The following is a 23,513-nucleotide window of genomic DNA, read 5'->3' on the forward strand; positions in this document are numbered from 1 at the left end:
TGGGGGGCACAGACGAAAAAAGAAATTGCAGTTGCAAATACATATACCGGTTTTATTTTTAGAGAGACTATACATGTATTTGAGCTTCCAAAAAAAGGCTTTAGTGGGACAAAAATTGTGTATTTCGCCCATGATGGGATGAAAATGCCTTTATTGTGCGCACACAGCGTGCAAACATTTTGTATTTAACACTATTTTGGCCCATGATCGGGTTGAATTTATATGGAAAAGGGGCTCCTTGCTGCTCCTTTTGCAGATTTTCTCTTCCATTTTATGTCAGAGGGGCACTTTTCTCTTTCATTTTTTGTCAGGGGCTTTTCTATCCCCTGTCTACACTACTGCCGAAATGGTGTGTTTTGCTATTAAATTGAGGGGCCAGTTCGCGTGATCTCGAAGCGCAAAATTGTGCAATTTTACCCTATTTGGGCCCAAAACATGGTGCTTTTCGATGTGCTAAAAAAGTTGCACATGGCAATTATTGCTTTATTTTTTTCTTCTATTGGGATTTTTATAGGATGTCCCCCATGGAAAAAACACTAAAGAAGAGCAAATATATTGCAGCTTTTAGTGATTTAAAGAGCTGACCATAAAGAATGGACCCAAACCTCAAAATTAAGTTATAGACAACATTTTTTAACACTGGATTAAATGTACTTTTGTTCTGGTTTAATATGGGAATATTTGTGCGCGCATCGCGCAAAAACTTTTTACACCCCCCCCCTCTACGTACCGAAAAACTTTTTGACCCCCCCTGTTCATACACCCAAAACTTTTTTAACTCCCCCTATCCAGAACTCCTAAAATTTTATGACCCCCTACATATTCCCCCCCCTCCAACAGAGTATTTCTGAACACTCCCTTATCAAGATTTATGTTTATATTATGGTGAAATACTATGTACTGGTTATAGCAATAAAAAATATTAATAATAATTATCAGATAATTTTCTTACACGATTTCTTTATTGGTTTTCTGTTTTCATATCCATCCTGCAAACTGTACAAAGAGAACTACATGTATAATCATGGTAATTTACATAAATAGTTATCGGTTCTCCTCATCCAGCTTGATTCCCTTGTGCATTGAATGTCCAGAATCCAGAGCGAAGGTTTGTTGATGGAATGTAAATCTGAAGCAATTCAGTTCGGTAAATGATTCATCCGGCACTCTAACACTAACATTTCAATGTTAAAACAAGGCGGCATTGTCAATCTGAGGTGTACGTCCCTTATCTGGGGTTACGGCGTCTTATCTGGGGTTTAGACTGCCATATCTGAGTTTACGTCTCTTATCTGAGGTGAAGGCGCCTTATCTTTGGTTTAGATGCCTTATCTGAGGTTTACGACCCTTATCTAGAGTTAGGGCACCTTATGTGGTGTTTAGATGCCTTATCTGGGGTTTATGTTCCTCATTTAAATCAATTCAATAGAGTTGCTGATCGATTACCCGTAACACCGTGCCATGGCTGCTATGTATATAGGTCTATCTGTGTCACTTTCTATAAATTTACTTCTAGTGCCCGTTTCTATTCATCGTTATGTATTCTTCTCCCGTGCATTATTTTCGCGAACTACTTCGCGTGGAGGTTTATATAAACCTGCACGCTAAACAATACATTATCTAAAACCCGCACGCTAAACAATAGATTTTAGATAATACGTGCACGCTCAAATACTAGAAATACTACTTTCACATTACTTATATAACTATGTTCGATATATATACCACCAAAAAAGTACGAATATACATTCTGTGGTGTTAAAATTTAGTTATAGGGTATGGTATTTTTCCATGCGCACTTTGCTTTGTAAATCATAGGTTACAACCTGTTCAACTCCTTCGCAGTAGGCCTATTATGTTGTTATCATGGTTATATAGGCCTGTTCAATAAAGTCAAATGGGTTTCTTAATATCACGAATATCCATTTTAAAAGCCAGTAGGGGCATCTGAGGTAGTGACGAAGGGTCGAGGGGTGAAAAGAGGAAAAACGGCTGGGTGATCGAGATTGTTGGGAGGGGAGGAAGACAAAAAGAAAAAGAAAGGAAGAGGGGGAGAGGGAGGGAGAAGGAGAGTGATGCATATGCGTATAGATCGGGGGGGATAAATTCCCCCAATATTTTGCCGAGGGGTGGTCCATACAATCACCCCCCCCCATGTAGACGCTTGTGTATGGGTTTCTGTCGAAATCAACCTCATATTTGACCATGCCAATTGTTAGTGCTTCGCGCGAATTTATTCCACTTTTGTCCCATATTTCAACAGTTTAGTTTCAATAGGCCAATAGGCCTATGGTAAAATTTTTCGCACGCATTTGTACCATAGGGTAGAGGTACTGGATTCACTATACCGGGTAGTAGGCCTACAAAAAATCCCATCCCCATGTCAAAAAGAAATCTACGCCACTGATAAAGTGTAGGCATAAGAAACAATAAGTGCAGTTAAAGGAAAAGAAAGGGATGAATAAAGAAAATAATAATTATCATTATAGAAACTATGCATATAACAGCACTAGGCAGCCATTCAATGATGCCAAAACCTTTATTCGTTATGTAATTAAAACACCCAGTCAGATGTATTTCACATCTGCCAAACACACGTCACCCAATTTCGATAACTGGACGTTGAATGTACAGTGTACATTGTACACTCTCATGAATATTGATTGGCAACATTTTCCAATATGTCAGCGCTCAAATCGGACACAATAGAACAATAGACCCTTCAGTGCGTTGATTTTACCCACTTGTTGTCACTTTCAGCCTGTTATCAAAATACTAGCAAGGATTATTAAATCAGGATGTGACACTCCGTAATTTGCATGTGTCCAATTCATATGTTAATAGCATATTGTTATTAAAATGATGGTCTGACCTGGCCAGAGGGCGTTAATATAATAGACGTTTGATCAAGGGACAGAGTAGTTTCCGTTTGTATCGGCTACCGAACGAAACATAATTATTATGCTCATTTCGACCAGACTAGCTTTGCTAGGCAGGGTAGGCCATGACGAGTAGGCCTATGTGTCGAACGTACATTATAAAGTATTTCTATAACTCTTTTGCATGAAACTGTAATTGTCATCTTAAATAAACAAACAAAAACAATATTATTTGAAGTTTTAATTAAAAAAAACACCCTATTTTAATACGGTCAATTAATATGGCGGTAAATTACCATGTAAATTAACCGGTAATTTATACCGACTCACAACAATGACATGAATACAAGTTTTAGTATTATTTAATAATATTATTTCCTTTTATCGTTTGATGTACAATGGTACAGGTCGGGGGGGGGCAAAATAGTTTTGTACTTAATATGAGGGTGGGGGTTATAACAGTTTTAGGTCCATTAACTTGTGAGACCGGGGGTCAACAAAGTTTTGGGTTCACGAAGAGGGGATGGGGGGGGGGTTAAAAATTTGTAACACGAAAAAATATATTGTCCCCCACCAAAGTATTTCTGAACACTCCCTAAACTTAGTTGATTTTTCACCAAATGTTATTTTTCAGTGAGTTTTGCTTTTATTCCGTGTTAAATTATGGCAAACGGAAACAATCAAAATATGATGTAGCTAGGAAACAAAATACTATAATCGCTCCTGGGTGTCACCCATGCATACTTTTTAATGTAGGCCTACCGGTATAGGGGCCTATTGCCAATCACATAGTTTGAAATTGTAATTGTTTAATGTAGGCTACTCCCTAACAGAATACGTTTAAATACGCACGCTGGCGAAGTGACGTACTTAAATCGGATTAACTACCATAACAATAGATGAATACAATTTTGACTATATCGCCCGCACTCACGTTCATGCGGTAGGACCTACCAATGCATTGAACCATAGATGTCAAAGAAATGCTAATCACTTGCACCTGTAAGATTCGGTCTCTTTGAAAAGAGCGGTATGAACGGTATTGTATTCAATCTATTATATGATAGAAGACAGGTGTACAGACGGCTTAACGTGAGCCTATGATTTTTTTTCTGGGGTCTTGTGGTGTACGCTGGTTATCATCGATGTTGAAGTGCCTATAATAGTTCAATATAAGAAAATGAGCCAATAGACGTGATGAATAAAAGCTAATAAAGATCGGATTTTTGGATTATTAGTGGTGGTATACAATTAAATGTCAAAATGACGGTGCTATTCTACTTTTCAACAATAATTCATACTGGCAGGCTACACCAATAAGTGTATTAGTGCAGATTGATATTTTTCGGGATACTTTTCCACAGGGAGGAAGCACATGGCAATACTATTGTTGCGGGCGCCATCTTGGAATGTCACGTGAAGTGTCAAATGATTTTTTGACTTCAAATACTCACTGTATTTCATATCTTATGCTTGTCGTATATTTCCTTTGTATTATCGATAGTTAGTCTTAATTTCGACATTACTATATCAACGAGACATTCCCTTATCAAATTAAAAGACTTTTTTGCAGAAACAAATCACTGTGGCCTGATGGGATCATAGTAGTTGACCCATTTCCGCCCGGTCTAACCTTGCGTGGGGGCGCTTTTACTATCTTCAACAGGTTCGAGTCGCTAAACTAACGACACCTTTATGTGGTGACCTCAAGCACATGGGCTGAGTAAGAGTTGATGTGAATTATTCATAACCGATCGATACCTTGCCTCACTTTGTTGAGAGCAAGCCAACAAAATTTGCCATAGGTTTGCGTGGCTAAACAAAAGCCGTGAATTTAGTGTCACCCCCCTGATACTAGTACTGTCAATTACCAGAATATCTTGATTATCTGGCTTCAGGAAACCACCGAAAATACAGGAAAAAAAATTATCAATAATTATCACTTCTCTGAAAAAATGCTAACAATCATAAACTAAGTTATAGACCTATATTTACAACAACAACAAAAATTGAGGGGGGGGTCTTTGATACTTTCAAACAAATTATCTATTCTGTCGGTCGGACATCCGGGCATGAACCGGCTGACAATAGCACTGGAGTGAAAACAACATTCGCATTACTGAACTCTGGGTCCTATTTCATAAAGCTCAACTTAGGATTCATCCTAAGTAACTCTTCCTAACTTATTTAGGAAGAGTTCCAATACAATTCATCCTAAGTCAGGACTTATGATTGATCCTAGGATAGGAAGAATCCTATTTTTATTCTTCCTAAATAGTTCAACAGTATGCCATGTATTTGTGGAAGAAGCTAATTTGCATATTCATGAGTTTGCTCCTCTAGAAAAGAAACCAAGATGGCCGCTTTTTCAATGTGCACACAAAAGTGAAAATGGTGAGTAAATTGCCTCAAATCATGGCTTATATGTAGGATTTGAGGATTTTTCTTAATTTTTCTGCTAGTAAATGACATTATTTTACCTATGTGCTTTTGTCTGGCCATAAAAATGTCAGAAAACGTGAAATTTTAAAGGAAGTAAATCGGCGTCTGTGAGCTTCTGTGGAGGCACACGAAACCCTATGCAAATGTATAGGGGTAAACTTCAGCTTTTAATGTCTTCACGGCAGACTCGTATTTATTGAATAGGCCTTTATTTTTGCTTAGACAGTTTACCATACACATCACGGTCAGGAATTGTGAAGTTTTCAGGCAGTAAATTGCGATAGGGAATAGGGGGGAGTAATTTAAAATATTATTTATTTTATAGGCTAGGCACGCAATGCATAATTTTGTACTTGTAAGTTGTTTCAATCATGCATGTACTGCCATGTCCCGATTCCTTTTTCAATCATGCATGTACTGCCATGTCCCGACTATTGTTCCACCGATAGCGTTCACACGTACAATGAGAACTGTTATCGAGATTTTAGGCCTCGTAATTAGCTTTGAGTAAAAGCAACAGAACATTGAAATCAATTAAAATTGTCAACTTCAATTGTATTGAGAGTTTTAGTTTAGGCTTTGTAAAGCCCCGGTGGGGTTACTCAACTTGCAATACTGACCGTACGATCGTTACCAAAATCGAGGAAAAAGGGGACATTTTTGGGGCTTGTCCATGGACAAAATTGTCTGTGAAATTGGAAAAATAGGGTGTTTTAGCACACAAAGGTCAGCGAAATTGAATAAAGGCCAAGAGGTTCTTATTATTTTCTCCCGATCCAGTGGAATGATAGCTGGCCAGATAAATAAATCACAGGAATAAATTTGGTTTCCTACTTCGTACTCATCCCGTGATCAATATTGTTCTCGGTTCTATTTCATGCGTAGCCTTAGCATAGATTTGGAGAAATTTTGCAATGATAATTGTTTGGTTTATTTCATGCTGTCAAAAACACCCAATGCTAACGGGTGTAAAGCTTTAAGTTTAAGAGGCCTAAAAATCTTGATAAGATTTTATATTTCAATGTTCCATAAATTCAAAGCTACGGCACATTGAAATCAAGGATTTTATCAAGATTTTTAGGCCTCTTAAACTTAAATTTTTTCAACAGTAGAATCAAGAATTTTAAACTCGTAAACCTTTATGAGGCCTAAAATCTTGATAAAATTGAAATTAAGAATTTTAATTGATTTCAATGTTCTGTAGCTTTTGCACAAAACTTTACGAGGCCTAAAATCTTGCTAAATTCCTTGATTTCAATGTGCCGTAGCTTTTATGGAAAAGTAAAATCAAGGATTTTATCGAGATGTTAGGCCTCGTAAAGGTTTATTAGATCTAAAATCTCGATAAAATTGAAATTGAGAGTTTTAATTGATTCCAATGTTGCGTAGCTTTTAGGCAAAGCTTTAGGAGGCCTAAAATCTCGATAAAATCCTTGATTTCAATGTGCCGTAGCTTTTCCGGAACAGTAAAATCAAGAATTGTATCGAGATTTTAGGCCTCATAAATCTTTATTAGGCCTAAAATCTTGATAAAATTGAAATTGAGAATTTTAATTGATTCCAATGTTCCGTAGCTTTTACGCAAACGTTTACGAGGCCTAAAATCTTGATAAAATCAGTAAAATCAAGAATTTTATTGAGATTTTAGGCCCCGTAAAGCTTTATTAGGCCTAAAATCTCAATAAAATTGAAATTGAGAATTTTAATTGATTCCAATGTTCCGTAGCTTTTACGCAAAGCTTTAGGAGGCCTAAAATCTCGATAAAATTCTTGATTTCAATATGCCGTAGCTTTTTGGAACAGTGAAATCAAGAATTTTATCGAGATTTTAGGCCTCGTAAAGCTTTACTAGGCCTAAAATCTTGAAAAATCCTTGATTTCAATGTGCCGTTGATTTTAAATGTGCTTGTGTGGACATCAGCACATGAGTGAACACTAGCGATTAGAAGCTGAGCCCAATGACCCAGTGGGCAACTGGCAGTCGAGTTTTGAAGCTGCCCCTTATAAAGTTTGATTTCTTTTTAAAAATTAACTGATCATAATGCTTAATTGTGTGTTTGATTTGCAGTTGATGCTGGTTATCAATGTGTTAAGTGGATTGGTTTGATTTCTATGAAGAGTCTGTGAAGACGCAGTGGTCAGTGGATCTGTCAATGGTAAGTAGAATAATGAATGCAAACAGCAAACCCATGCAGATAAAAGATAACAGAGAATTTAGAACTCGTTATTTACATGTAATGATGAAATCCACAATATGAAGAATGTTGGAGAATTGGGGTAAAATCTCTTGTAAAAATTTACCTTGTATTTCTTTTCAGTATCAGGTCCATGATTTAAATCAAAATTATTTTTAAAATTTAAAGAAATTCAAAATAAAATTAATTGGGATCTTTTAAAGGTAAACAGACTTCAGTACAAATTATGTAATAATACATGTGTCTGTGTCATGACTTAGAAAGTTGGTCGGTTATATTTTCAGCAGTACGTTTCACAGATTAGGCGTTGGAAAATAATTTTAGATGGTAACTAATTTCATTCGATAAATTGAAATTTACGTTGGCAGAATTCATTGCAAATTGCATAATAGCTAGCTAGCTGAGACCCAGAGACCTAACCTATTTAGAAACATGTCAAAACGTTTTCCATTTAATTCACACTTTTTAATATGTTCTTACTATTTTTGTCTTATTTTACAGGGGCATGATTTAAAAATCAACCTTACACTTACAGCTGCCATGATTGCAGGAGAAACAACACAATTTGTGACTCAAGAGACTGATCATATTCTTGATGATTATGCAATCTACATGTCCCGGCTACATGGCTGGTACAAAGTAAATTTTTAAATGACACTATAAATATTAGTATAAGGATTGGATAAATTTATCTCTAAAATTGGAAGTAAATGGCAATACATATTACCTGACTATCTTTAAGATGGACTAGAACTTAAAGTTACAAATGTTACATAATTTACAATTGCAAAATGCACCTACAGGTAAGTGCAATAACACTGTTCATGTCCATGGTTACATGAAAAAATAGTTGTGATATTCTCTCAAGTGGCAGAGCAATTAGGGGCTGTGCAATAATTATGAGCTCTGGTGGGAGAGTAATTTTTTTTTGGGGGAGATATTTTTGGCGAGCCAGGGGGTAGAAATTTCTGGCAAGCCAAGGGGGGGGGGGGGGGTTAACATTCATGGGGGCTGTGCATGTGCAATGAAATTTCCGAACGGCTCTACAAAAATCACTTGCCCCCCTCACGGCCTGCCAAAAATCGCTTGCCCCTCTCAGCCTGCCAAAAAATCTTTGCCCCCTCCCCCCTTGTTCAAACCTTCATTGGTCTAGATACATGTTGCGTGCACAGCGAGCAGGAAAATTTGCATATTTAAGCATTTCCGAACCATTTCCTTTTTTGGTGCCCCATGAATGTATGCCAAAATCGCTCACTACCCCCCACTCGGCTTGTCAAAATTTGCACGCACCCTCCCTTTCAGCTGGCCAAAAATGTGTTGCCCCCTCCCACCTGACCCACCAAGGCTCATAATTATTGCACAGCCCCTAAAAACAGTACGGAAACACTTAAATATGCAAATTTGTCCACTTTATACAGCAACACCATGATTTCTATTTTATTTTCACTCCTATCTTTTCTCTGAGTAAAAGAATGGCACTTAGTATTATTTTGAAAATTGAATAGCTTTTTGATGGAGGAATTGTTGTTTTTACTAGCCGTGTGAACGGTGTGATAGAGGTAAGGCAGGTTCAATATTTTGAGTTGTGGATGCTGAATCATGCTGGCACATTTGCGGTAGGCCTATCCATTAAGGCAAAATATTGGAAATGAATTTCTGAAATGAATGGTGATGGTGATTAAATGGTTTCTGTTGCAGTTAGTGGTGGGTTAAACCCTGATTTTCCTTAATTTGATTGGCCTATTAAAGAAGCCATCCCACTTTTTGTGTTCAAGTTCCTCCATGTCAATTATGTTCTCTACGATGAGAAAATTTTATCTCTCCACAAACAGCATTTTTTTTTTTCATCCAAAATTCTTTTCATTTTGGCTGTTTCTCATCAAAATGCCTGTTTTCTCATCATAACCAAATCTGTTAACATCAAAAAACCTTATACACAAAGTAAGACTCTCACCTAACGGCTAATTATGTACTTGCGTACCGGATTGAATTTTCGAGCGGGCATCCAGGTCTCCCCCCCCCCCAAAAAAAAAGAAGAAAAAATTACTTGTTATACTAAAAAAATCAAAGCTGGATAAAGTTGTATATTTAATAACTTTTGCTTCTATAGGGCCAGGGACACATTTAATTAGTATGCATTGCTAGGATTTTTTAAGTAGCAGAATTTCTACTTGGAACTTTGTTTTTTTGTGCTAAAAAGGAGATGCACAGGGCAATAATTGCTTAATTTTTTCTTCTAATATGATAGGGGGGACGTCCCGTCGTTCCCCCTTGCAAACATTTAGCGGACCGGGGACCGGACATGTCCCCCCTGCTAATTCCGCCGCATATTGGGTACATGGTTAAGTAGAAGGGATGAGGTTAGGCTTAAGGGTATGGTGGAGATTACACATGTGAATTTTATACATGTTATCATGGCAACAGAAGATAGCGAAAATATATGTTTTACTTTATTTTAATATATATGGTTAGCTTTTATCAACCTTGATACACCAAAGTTTCATGTTCGAGTTTCTAAAAATAACGGAGTCAGACTCATTTTTTACCAAATCTGTGGATTTTAAACGTTACCATGGCAACAGAAGATAATGAAAATATATGTTTCACTTTACTCTGCTGTTTATGGTTAGCTATTATCAACCTTGACATACCTGTAAAGTCTCAGATTTGAATTCCTAAAAATAACGGAGTTAGACTAATTTTTTACCAAATCTGTGGATTTTATACATGTTATCATGGCAACAGAAGATAGCGAAAATATATGTTTTACTTTATTTTAATATATATGGTTAGCTTTTATCAACCTTGATACACCAAAGTTTCATGTTCGAGTTTCTAAAAATAACGGAGTCAGACTCATTTTTACCAAATCTGTGGATTTTAAACGTTACCATGGCAACAGAAGATAATGAAAATATATGTTTCACTTTACTCTGCTGTTTATGGTTAGCTATTATCAACCTTGACATACCTGTAAAGTCTCAGATTTGAATTCCTAAAAATAACGGAGTTAGACAAATTTTTTACCAAATCTGTGGATTTTATACATGTTACCATGGCAACAGAAGATAGCGAAAATATATGTTTTACTTTATTTTAATATATATGGTTAGCTTTTATCAACCTTGATACACCAAAGTTTCATGTTCGAGTTCCTAAAAATAACGGAATTAGACTCATTTTTGACCTAATCTGTGGATTTTAAACACGTTACCATGGCAACAGAAGATAACGAAAACATGTTTCACTTTACTCTACTGTTTATGGTTAGCTATTATCAACCTTGACATACCTGTAAAGTTTCAGATTTGAATTCCTGAAAATAACGGAGTTAGACTAATTTTTTAACAAATCTGTGGATTTGTAACATGTTACCATGGCAACAGAAGATAGCGAAAATATATGTTTCACTTTTTTTGACTATATATGTATAGGTTTGATCAATCTTGACACCCCTGCAAAATTTCAGGTTCGAGTTCCTAAAAATAACGGAGTTAGACTCATTCTTTACCAAATCTGTGGATTTTAAACACGTTACCATGGCAACAGAAGATAACAAAAACATATGTTTCAATTTACTCTACTGACCAAGTACTAGATGCAGTAGATGAAGTTTTGAATGAGAAAACGGACATTTTGATGGTTGGCTATTATCAACCTTGACATACCTGTAAAGTTTCAGATTTGAATTCCTGAAAATAACGGAGTTAGACTAATTTTTTTACCAAATCTGTGGATTTTAAACACGTTACCATGGCAACAGAAGATAACGAAAACATATGTTTCAATTTACTCTACTGTTTATGGTTAGCTATTATCAATCTTGACATACCTGTAAAGTTTCAGATTTGAATTCCTAAAAATAACGGAGTTAGACTAATTTTTTACCAAATCTGTGGATTTGTAACATGTTACCATGGCAACAGAAGATAGCGAAAATTTTTGTTTCACTTTATTTTACTATGGTTATCCTTTATCAACTTTGACACACCTGCAAAATTTCAGGTTCGAGTTCCTAAAAATAACGGAGTTAGACTCATTTTTTACCAAATCTGTGGATTTTAAACATGTTACCATGACAACAGAAGATAGTGAAAAATATAAGATTCACTTTATTTTACTATAGATGGTAAGTTTATATCAACCTTGACATATCTGCAAAGTTTCAGATCCAAGTTTCAAAAATAACGGAGTTAGACTCATTTAAACCCTTTTCCCCTTGATTTTCATCAAAATCACAAAAATCATGTTTTTGACGTTTTAGCTAAGATAGGGACTCTAGGAAGAATCCCTAAAGTTAGGACACCTCCTGACCCCTTCCTAAGTTAGGAAGAAACTTAGGAAGGATATTCTTCCTAAGTTGCTTTATAATATAGAAGATAGGATCAATCCTAAAGTTAGGAAGAGTTCAAGACTTAGGAAGAATCAATTCATCCTAAGTCCCAATTAGGATGAATCCTAAGTTTTATGAAATAGGACCCTGGAGTGTATCACAAGCTATCACACTATTGTGCCAGATTCGACTCTCTGCAAACAAAAATATGCGATATTGTTTTCACTCCAATGCATGAATGGATGTGACGTGGCCCCGACCGAAAGAATAGAGAGTTTTCCAATTCCAGCGTGCAAATTGATCAACCATGGGCGGTCTTATACACCATATCAAACGCTACAAATGGAAGTACTTGCGAACAAAAGGACTATGTATGAATAGATGCGACGGGATTACCTGTGGAATTATCTCTATTGTATTATTATTCTATTACCCTCCTCGTCCTTGCATCTTCTCTAGGTGTTAGGCGGCTTTTATTTGCACAATGGGGCTCTCAAAACACCAGGTTGGTGCTAGCGGGTACCCCAAAATGGCCGACCAAATCCTGACCATGACATGACTTGGCTCGTTGGATTCGTCTATAAGTAGGGATAACCATCAAAATTTCATGTTGCCCCTATTGCTATAAAAGATTGTTTTCTGGATATAACTCATCAACAGAAGTATTTTGGTGGTTAAATGGTCAAAATCGGTCAAAAACTTTTCGAATTATGAATTTTATAAATAAAATGACAAAGTCCAAAAATAGCAATTGGGAGCAAAATTGGCATAAGCATATATTTACCTTTATATATTTCTTTATTTTAACATATATGCAAACATGAAACAAGCATATTGTGAAAGTATCAAAGGGGTTTCTTATGAAATGGCACTTTACAAGTCAATGGCATAAATTATTTTGTCAAACCGAGGCATTGAAATCATGCATTTAGAGAACATTTGCCAAAAATCATCCAAGATGGCCGATATGGCACAAAATCAAAATTGCACTAAGTCCAGGTGAACGTTTTTTTTCACAACCAAAAATTTCAATGTTATTGGGTTTAATATGACCAATTAGTAGGTATATGCAAACAAAATCTTAAGTGCCATTGAAGCTCATTGACTCATTCACAACAATAGAGGTTATCCACTTCACTCATTACATGTGTGACTTCTAACAAAAGGCACTGGTTCCAGTAGTATTCCTCATTCAAACCAATTCAATGCATGACCTCGGAGTTACCTGCATGATTTTCGCGGGCTATTTTGAAACAGTTATGGTTGCACATTCAGGTACTTCTTTTGAAAGTCCTAAACAAGGTATAGCCAGCAGCAAGTTGTAGATGGTATAGGCCTAAATATAAGAAAACGTTTAGGGTTGAGATCAGGTGAAAAATACATCGAATGAGCACGAAACTTCACATTTATGTTCAGAAAGGTGTCTTCTTAACATGATTCGAAAGGAGTATGGAAATTCCAAAGGGAAGCTGGTGATTTAATTTGTAACTCAAGATCTACATTACTTGTTCAATTTTTTTAACCTTTTTACAGAGGGTATGATAGAGGAATTACTAGCCACTCTGCCAAATTAAAGCTCAGTAGGCCAATGTTTTCATCTGATCTTATTGATCTGAATATTTTGTGCCATTCTAAGAGGCATTATCTGTTATTTTTGAGAATAGAGTTGCCACGGTCAAAAATAGATTTTCTTTATACTTTCATATTTGATGCACCTTGACCTCAAACTAACACACATGGGATAATTTTCGGAAAAATATCCCCGTTGCCATGGTAACAGGCAAATTTCAATGTTAGGCCTATTTTCACAATTTTTGCATTTTTCAGCAGTCAAATTGTCAAGTTTTGAAGCCAGTGTTACTAATATACACAATATATATATAATTTTTTCTTTATAAGGTATGAATAGGTCAAACCTTCGATGCCGCAATGAAAGTATAAAAATAATCACCAGGTGTCAGGGTGGGTTATACCATTTATTTGAAATAGGGGTGTTTTTCAATTTTTTCAAAGTATGAAAATATACCAACTTTGTATAGCTCATAAACCATATGGTAGTGCTCCAATTTCAACATCGACCACAGCATGTTGAGATGATACATTGGTCTTATGACAAAGTTACATTTGAGCTTGGGGAAAACACATCTGTATATACAGTGTTGCCAGACATTTTCCTATTTTTCGAAATTCTACACAAATCTCACCTTAAGTTAAATGATGTGAAAATGAAACATCATCCTTTCAAGGAACATTTATTAGAAAGAGAGTTTTAATTCATATCAAATTTGATCAGTTATAATGGTCAGTGTTGCTCTAAACCATATGGGTGTTGCCATAATTGGGGTTTTATTGTGATTTGTGGATATTTTCAACTTTTTCATAAAAATACCAAAATGCATTTCTATAATAAAGAAAGAAACATCGACCTCGTCATGTTGAGATGATAGGCCTTATGAAAAAGTTATTTTTATGTGGGGGGGGGGAAGACATCAGTTTATACAGTGTTGCCAGATAAACCACATGGGTGTTGCCATAATTGGGGTTTAATTGTGAGGTGTGGATATTTTCAACTTTTTACAAGTCATAAAAATACCAAAATGCATTTCTATTATAAAGAAAGAAACATCGACCTTGTCATGTTGAGATGATACATTGGCCTTATGAAAAGTTATTTTGATCTGGGGTAAAACATCAGTTTATACAGTGTTGCCAGATATTTTCCTATTTTTTCAAAATTCAACACAAGTCTCGCCCTAAGTTAAAAGATATGAAAATGAAACTTCACCTTCATACGGAACATATCTTTTATAGGAAGAAAGTTAATTTCATATTCAATTTGATCATCTGGGATGGTCAGTGTTATTCTAAGCCATATGGGTGTTGCCATAGCTGGCGTTTAATATGACAATTTAGATATTTCCAGCTTTTTACAAGTCTTAAAAATAGTACACATCCTTAAAATTACTGTGGAATGAACGCAATATTAAGGTTAAAATTACCTTAAGAACACTTAGTATGTGAATTTAAATTTTAAATTTGAGATCGGAAAATATTTCCTTCTATACAGTATTGCCAGTTATTATCACATATATTCAAAATTCAACGTATGTCTCACTTTAAGATTTATATTGTTTAAATCGCTGCCATGAATAAACCACATGGATGATGCCACTATAAATGGAGTTAATAGTGAAAGTTATAGCTATAGTATTCCACTTTTTCACAAAAAACATCCAAAAAGCACACAAATTTGTCCTAATTTAGCGCTTTTATGGGCACTTTTGCCTTAATGCACCCAATTTGGCGTATTGTCTCCACTGCAAACCCACCAATCGACATACCAAAATTGCTAAGGTCCCCCCAAAACCGTGGCACATCCCCGTATACGTTTAACCAGGGAGAACCCCCTCCGGGTCATGTCATAGTTATAGGCCACTTGGCATGTGACGTCATTGCCCGGCAGTATGCGCGCGCATTATGACAATTTACATTGTTCTTTGCCCTGCAGTGGGCGTACGCATCGTAGTCTGCTAAGGGCATGTGCATTTTAAATCGCCCGCCACATTTCATACAATACAAGAAAGCCACTGAACAGTGTAGCGGCTCGTCGAGCATATCGATAAACAGTGATGTCAAGTGGTCTATACTGTGCCCAGTAGTCCTCTTTTTCTAACTTTCTTTGCAAGTATCTGCAAAAGTGTTCATATAAATCTCCTTCAGTCTTGAAAGCTTAATTTTAGTTAGCTGCTTCTTTTTGACAAGCTCATACAAATTCATGTCATCAATGAGCAGGGGATGCTTGAATGATAGAGAATTAGCAACAATATCATACAACATTTCAATGGTCATTTCTTCTTCAGCATGACTTTAAATGTCATACTTTCGACTCTCCTGCGAGCTCCTCTCGGGAAAAGTAACTGGACATTAATTTGTCTGGCTGTGAAAAGGTTCTGTGCATTATTGTTTTTGACTATTCTCATATCTTTCGAAACATTTGCTGGATCTATATAGTTTTTGCCCATTTCTTCCCCATATCTTTTTTGCAAGTTTAGTTGGGATGTGTGCTTTAATAATATGGGGTAGGCGTAATTTAAACATTATCTTACTCTTATATGCATCTTTTTGCAATGTAACAATCTTATGTTATTTTAATTTATTTTAGCCTAGCTAGTATGTGTATATTGGTAAAAATAATTATGGCTTTTATGTATATTTTAAAGTATATATGTTTGATGTTTTCTGTGTTGTATTTTAAGGGGTTGGTCACCCACCTTTGCACAGTATTTTTGTCGGACCTGAGAGCACATCAGACATACCAAATTGCATTTTAAATACGAGGAATGTCCTTCTGATATAAAATAATTTTGATTTTTGTTTTTAAATTCGCGATACAATAAAATTTTAGGGTAAATTATGTATATTGATTTTTTTAAATTTTTTGACATATTACAGTCCTCAAAGTTAACTTAATAAATCTAATGATGTGTATTTAAAGTGTATGTAGCCGGTAGCCGGGATGAAAAGCCGACCACTAATCAATTAATTAATGTTAATTGAAAAATGTGACCTTCATAGTGAAGATATAGATTTTTTCCCAAAAGACCTACATTTTTAGGTGTTTTGGTGAAAAAATCTATATCTTCAATACGAAAGGTCAAATTTTCATATGGACGGCTTTTCATTCCAGCTACATACACTTTAAGTACATTTCACTAGATTTATACAATTTACTTTTGAGATCTGTTAAATTTCAAAAATATCAATTTTTAATCATTTACCATAAAATTTGTATTATATCGCAAATTTCAATATATGTCTGATGTGCTCTCAGGTCCACAAAAAATATGCGAAAACGGCGCTATTTGAACCCTTATGACTCATATCTCACTATTAAACCCTAATTATGGCAACACCCATGTGGTTTGGAACAACACTGACATACAACTGATCAAATTTAATATGAAAGTAAATTTCATTTAATAAACTTTCCTTGTGAAGGTGAAGTTTCATTTTCGCATCATTTAACTTAAGGTGAGACTTGTGTTAAATTTCGAAAAAAATAGGAAAATATCTGGCAACACTGTATAAACATATGTTTTCCTCAAGCTTAAGTGTAAATTTTTCATAAGACCAAATTGGTATCATTTCAACATGGTGAAGTTGATGTTTCACTTTTACATATTTTTTAAGGAATGCATACCATGGTATTTTGGTATTTTTAAAACTTGTAAAAAGTTCAAAATAACCACACCTCGCTATTTAACCCTAATTATGGCAACACCCATGTGGTTTGGAACAACACTGACCATTTATACAACTGATCAAATTTAATATGAAAGTACATTTCTTTCTATAAACTTTCATTTTCAACCTAAGGTGAAACTAGTGCTGAATTTTGACAAAATAGGAAAATATCTGGCAACACTGTATAAACAGATGTTTTTCCCCAAGCGCAAATGTAAATTTTTCATAAGACCGATGTATCATCTCAACATGATGAGGTCGATGATTCATTTTCACATCTTTTTTTTAGGAATGCATGCCATTGTATTTTGGCATTTTTAAGACTGAAAAATAGCTGGAAAATCTGAAAAAAGCTCAACATACGTTGAATTTTGAACATATGTGGCAATACTGTATAGAAGGAAATATTTTCCGAACTCAAATTTAAAATTTAAATTCACATACTAAGTGTTCTTAGGTTAATTTTTAACCTTAATATTGCGTTCATTCCACAATAATTTTAAGGATGTGTACTATTTTTAAGACTTGTAAAAAGCTGGAAATATCTAAATTGTCATATTAAACGCCAGCTATGGCAACACCCATATGTCTTAGAATAACACTGACCATCCCAGATGATCAAATTGAATATGAAATTAACTTTCTTTCTAAAAAGATGTTCCGTATGAAGGTGAAGTTTCATTTTCATATCTTTTAACTTAGGGCGAGATTTGTGTTGAATTTTGAAAAAGTAGGAAAATATCTGGCAACACTGTATAAACTGATGCTTTACCCCCCCCAGATCAAAATAACTTTTTCATAAGGACAATGTATCATCTCAGCATGACGAGGTCGATGTTTCTTTCTTTATTATTTGGTATTTTTATGACTTGTAAAAAGTTGAAAATATCCACAAATCACAATAAAACCCCAATTATGGCAACACCCATATGGTTTAGAGCAGCACTGACCATTATAACTGATCAAATTTGATATGAATAAAAACTCTCTTTCTAATAAATGTTCCTTGAAAGGATGATGTTTCATTTTCACATCATTTAATTTAAGGTGAGATTTGTGTTGAATTTCGAAAAATAGGAAAATGTCTGGCAACACTGTATATACAGATGTGTTTTCCCCAAGCTCAAATGTAACTTTTTGATAAGACCAATGTATCATCTCAACATGCTGTGGTCGATGTTGACATCGGAGCACTACCATATGGTTTATGAGCTATACAAAGTTGGTATATTTTCATACTTTGAAAAAATTGAAAAACACCCCTATTTCAAATAAATGGTATAACCCACCCTGACACCTGGTGATTATTTTTATACTTTCATTGCGGCATCTAAGGTTTGACCTATTCATACCTTATAAAGAAAAAAAAATATATATATATTGTGTATATTAGTAACACTGGCTTCAAAACTTGATAAATTGACTGCTGAAAAATGCAAAAATTGTGAAAATAGGCCTAAAATGAAAATTTGGCTGTTACCATGGCAACGGGAATATTTTCCCCAAATTTATTTCATGTGAGTTTGTTTCAGGTCAAGGTCCATCAAATATGAAAGTTTAAAGGAAATCCATTTTTTGACCGTGGCAAACATTTTAAAAAATTCTCCAAAATAACAGATAATGCCTCTTAAGCAGTGCTGAACTCGGCCACTGGCAATTAAGCGCACTGTGGCGATGGACCAATTTTGACTCGCACTTACAGGAAAGTTATGTTGCTGTAATTTGCAGGATAGTTACAACATATAATTGGCATTAACTTCTTCAATTTTTACAGAAAAACATTGAAAAATAAAAGAATGAGCTCAATTTAGAAATATCTGTGCAAGCTGTGCACAGCTGAGCTCCCTGCATGTCTGGGAGTGTTCTATATAATCAAGTTGATGGTTCATTGGTCACCCCTACCAACGCTCTGCAGGGTCTATTGTTCTATTGTTTCCGATTAGAGCGCTGACCTATTGGAAAATGTTGCCAATCAATATTCATGAGAATGTACATTCAATTCCCGCGCTGTTCAAGTTCCTTTCCGCCGGCTTTCATTGTCCCAGAGATCATTTTATCCGTTTGCCTCCTCCATCTGGAATTATCTCCCTGAAGCTATTGTCAATGCTTCTTCCCTCCAGGCCTTCAAATTGGCCATCCAGTCCCACCTCCTCTAACCAGTTCGCATAATTTATGTTTTGTTTTATTTTATTCTGTATTGATTATATGTATTTTCTAGTAATGTTTCTGATTTTAATGTAAGGGCAATCCTTCAATTTATTGTGTAATCAATATTGGATCTGCCTGGCCTTGTGCCAAATGTTAAGAAGAAAAAAAAAACATCGAGTTTTCGAAATTGGGTGACTTGTGTTTGGCAGGTGTGAAATACATCTGACTGGGCGTTTTAATTACGTAACGAATAAAGGCATTGACATCATCGAATGGCTGCCCAGTGCTGTTATGTGTTTAGTTATTATATAGGCCTAATAATTATTATTAAATGTATTCATCATTCCTTTCTTTTCCCTTCTCTGTACTTATTCTTTCCTAGGCCTACACTTTATCACTCCTCGCTCTCCTTGTCCCCTCTCACCCTCCCTCTCTCATACCCATCATTTTCCTTATATTTCTATTTATCTACTTGTCTTTATTATATCTTTTCATTTCTCCATTCCTTCAGCCCTCTCTCATTCTCCATATCCCTCCTCCCTCTTCCTCCCTCCTCCCCCCGCCCAAGACTTCTACCCTTTCCCAGCCCCCCCCCCCTCCCCTCTTTGGGTACGCCACTATTTCTATACCAATCTCCTTCTTAAAATAAAATTAAATGGAAATTTCTTAAAAGCAACCTTTATAGGCCTATACTTATACTTACATGTATACGTATAGTGATTACCATTATAGTGTAATATGTGATGCGATCAAGCAAACTCGGAAATATTAAATTTTCAGTTTCTTATAGAATAGTAAAAAGCATTTGCAAAGCTGCATTTTCCAGAAAGTCCCTTTGAAATTGAACAATCAGTTCCAAAGATATGAGCAATTGAAGAGTTTCCAAAACAAGAGGAAACAAAAGGAAACATTGCCTTTGTCTGGCTATATCTCAAAATCAATATTTCCGAGTTCCGACTGATTTTGCTTGATCGCATCACACATAGACATGTGGAAATGGCAGCCTTCATACATTCTAATGTGTAATCGATCAGCAAGAGCATTCAATTTATTTAAATGAAGCGCCTAAAGTCAGGTGGGTGGTAAAGATGATTGCATCGACAGCTAAAGCCTCCTTTATAGACTTCAGACCCACACAAGCACACATTTGGGATACGTGGGAACAATGGTACCACTTTACACATGACTGCCCTTACACATGACTGTACTGTGGTCACTTATTGATACTCGCCTGTTGTGTAGAGCGTTAATATGATGCCCGATCAGTGACTAATTTATTGGCGGAACCCCTTTGTTCGAAACAATGGTACTACTTTTATGAATAGCCTGTCGCAACTTCTAATCGGCATCAAACGAACAAAGCATTATATAATCTATTGCGACTCTATTTCTATTAAAAGCTCTTTGATCCCTACTATAAGGAAGCAATACTAACATGACTAAAGGCCTATTCATACTCCATAATACTCGTATTTAATATTCGTTCAACAAGTATGTATTCAATCTGCTTCAATTCAATTTTATCTTCTAACGAATGCTGTGGACGAAAAATCAATTATATTTGACGTCGATTTTATGGGTTCAATGATGTTTTACCTCGTTTTGTGATTTTCCAATGTTCGAGGTTGAATTTCTGACACTGACCTTGAGACTTTCTATGTAACACACAATGCACACTTTCCTAAAAGTTTACTTTGCCTACTGTGGCCGCTAATCATGTCACAATTCACTGCACAATCTAACAAATCTCGTGATCTGCGCTAGATAATACAGAGACCGGCCTATCCGAGACCAAGACCGAGACCGAGACCAGGCAGTCCGAGACCGAGACCAAGATCGAGACAAGCTGATCCGAGACCGAGACCAAGACCGAGACCGGCAGGTCAGGGACCAAGACCGAGACCGAGACCGGGCTTGAAAGTAATATCATTAATAAATGATAATTATCTTGGTGACTGGTGCATGATGGGCCATACAATCCATTTTAGTGCTACATTTTTAAACAAGGATACCAAAATTGAACTATTTTCGAAATATTTGGATCCAAAACAAGAGAAGCGGTTCAAATGACCCGTTAGTAACATTGAAATGATAATATTGGGCCCAAAAGCTATAAGAGAATACACGCATAAAGCTTTATGATGCAATGCGCCTTTGATCATGACGCATTTTAAAAGTTGCATGTAGTGTTATCTGTTATACCTGCCATTATGCCATATGTACTCTACGATCGTAAGTATGGAAATTGGAAAAAAAAAAGATTCTCCCACCCAAAAATGTCTCGTTCGTATAATATTTCGAGATAATTTCTCAGCAAACACAACTGTTTGAAACGTTAGAGAACATTTTCCCAAAAAGTTGTATCGCTTTGAAAACTGGACTTAAAATAATAATTAAATAATTAATAAAATAATAATTATCAAAAAACATAAAAATGTTTTCTGCCAAACCAGAACTGCCAAACATTAATGTTAAATGTTTTTCCAACTTAGGTACAATAAAATCTGAAACGTTATCATGGTTTATATTGTAAAATATTATGAAAACTTGACTAGAATGTACATTTTAACAGTATCTGATAACATTTATGAGTCCTTTGACTCCTTTCATGTTGCCACATTTTGGTATGTATGCCTAAGATTATTTGGGCAACTGCACCAATGAAATTGGATACTGGAGATTGAGATAGAGTTTGTTACAATGAATTCTTGCAATGTTTTGAACATAACTGATTGGGCCTAATTGAAAATAAATGAGTAGGTCCTCGTGTAAGATCGAGAAAGTTAATTGGGATTTAGTTATACCCGCATGCGAAGCATGGACGGGTATATTGTTATCCTGTGGTTTCTTCTCCTTATACCCGCATGCGAAGCATGGACGGGTATATTGTTATCCTGTGGTTTCTTCTCCTTATACCCGCATGCGAAGCATGGACGGGTATATTGCCATCCTGTGGTTTCTTCTCCTTCTTATTATACCCGCATGCGAAGCATGGACGGGTATATTTATACCCGCATGCAATAGCATGCAGGGTATCTTCCCATCCTGTGGTTTCTTCTCCTCCTCCTCCTCCTTTTCCTCCCATCAAACACATCATTCTGTCAAGGCTAGCGCTAAAACTACAAGGGCCCCAGGTCCCATGTGTGGTACACTTATGGGCCCTACCCGTAGAAGTGCCTTTTGCCCATCTTGGCCCCAGAGGTCAAGGTCACGGGCCCCAGGGGCCCAAATGTGAAAATTCAAAGCACGCCGTTTCTCATCAAATGAAGCAGCCTCAGGGCCCTGAGTTGGTACACTGATAGCCCTAGGGGTACTCTATATTTACAAATATACAAGAGCCCCATATATTATATATTATTGGCCCCAGGGGCCCAAATGTTAAAATATGGTGCAACAGATTGACAAGTCTAGCTCTATAAGTATAAGATGACTAGGGCTCATATGTGGCATATGTATGGGCCCTAAGTTGTAGATGTGCCTTTTGCCCATTTTGGCCCCATATGTACAAGGCTAGGGGCCCCAGGGGCCTAAATGTTAAAAACAAAGGGCCGGCCGTTTCTCCGCAAATAAAGTAGCTACAGGGTTCAGATTTGGTACACAGATAGGTCTTTAGTATTATATTGTCATATGTATATATAACCCCCATATGTCACATAATATGGGCCCAGGGCCCCAAACGCTAAAACATAGGGCCGGCCGTTACTCAGTAAATAAAGCAGCTACACTGCCCAGCTTAAGTCTACTGATAGCACTTGAGAATTATACTTCAGCGTAATTATGTACATGGGCCTCATAAGTCAAATATTATGGGCCCCAGGGCCCCAAGGCCCCAAATGTTAAAACAAAGGGCGGGCCGTTTCTCATCAAAGAAAGCAGCTTCCGGACTCAGAATTTGTAAACAGATAGCACATGAGAATTATATTGTTACTAACACCCACACACCCATCTACCCCACACACGTAGGACTAAACAGACAGATCGTATTATATCACAATTGGAAATACCAGCGTGAAGCGTTAAGGCTGTTCCAGTTAAATTACATACCCATTGGCTGTTCCATTTAATTTACACTCCCTCTGAAATGTCCCCCAAAAGGCTGTTCCGTTTAATTTACATACTCCCTCTGAAATGGCTGTTCCATTTAATTTACATACTCCCTCTGGAATAGTTTCCCCCTAATCATATTGCATAGCCTCACTGTGAGTAAGAGAGACTGACAACAGCAACCTATGGAGAGTAAGAGAGACGACTCACCTGGGAGGGGACTTTTTA

At 36.2% G+C, this 23,513-nt stretch overlaps 1 long non-coding RNA gene across 1 annotated transcript; it reads left to right on the forward strand.

The window, feature by feature from the left end:
• The first annotated feature begins 5,203 nt into the window (after window positions 1-5,203).
• LOC140136569 (uncharacterized) lies at window positions 5,204-8,044 on the forward strand. The gene is made up of 3 exons (XR_011856690.1): window positions 5,204-5,273; window positions 7,390-7,477; window positions 8,018-8,044. It is a non-coding gene; the product is annotated as an uncharacterized lncRNA (long non-coding RNA).
• Window positions 8,045-23,513: the final 15,469 nt, after the last annotated feature.

This window comes from Amphiura filiformis, chromosome 2, assembly GCF_039555335.1.
Source record: "Amphiura filiformis chromosome 2, Afil_fr2py, whole genome shotgun sequence".
NCBI classification, from domain to species: Eukaryota; Metazoa; Echinodermata; class Ophiuroidea; order Amphilepidida; family Amphiuridae; genus Amphiura; species Amphiura filiformis.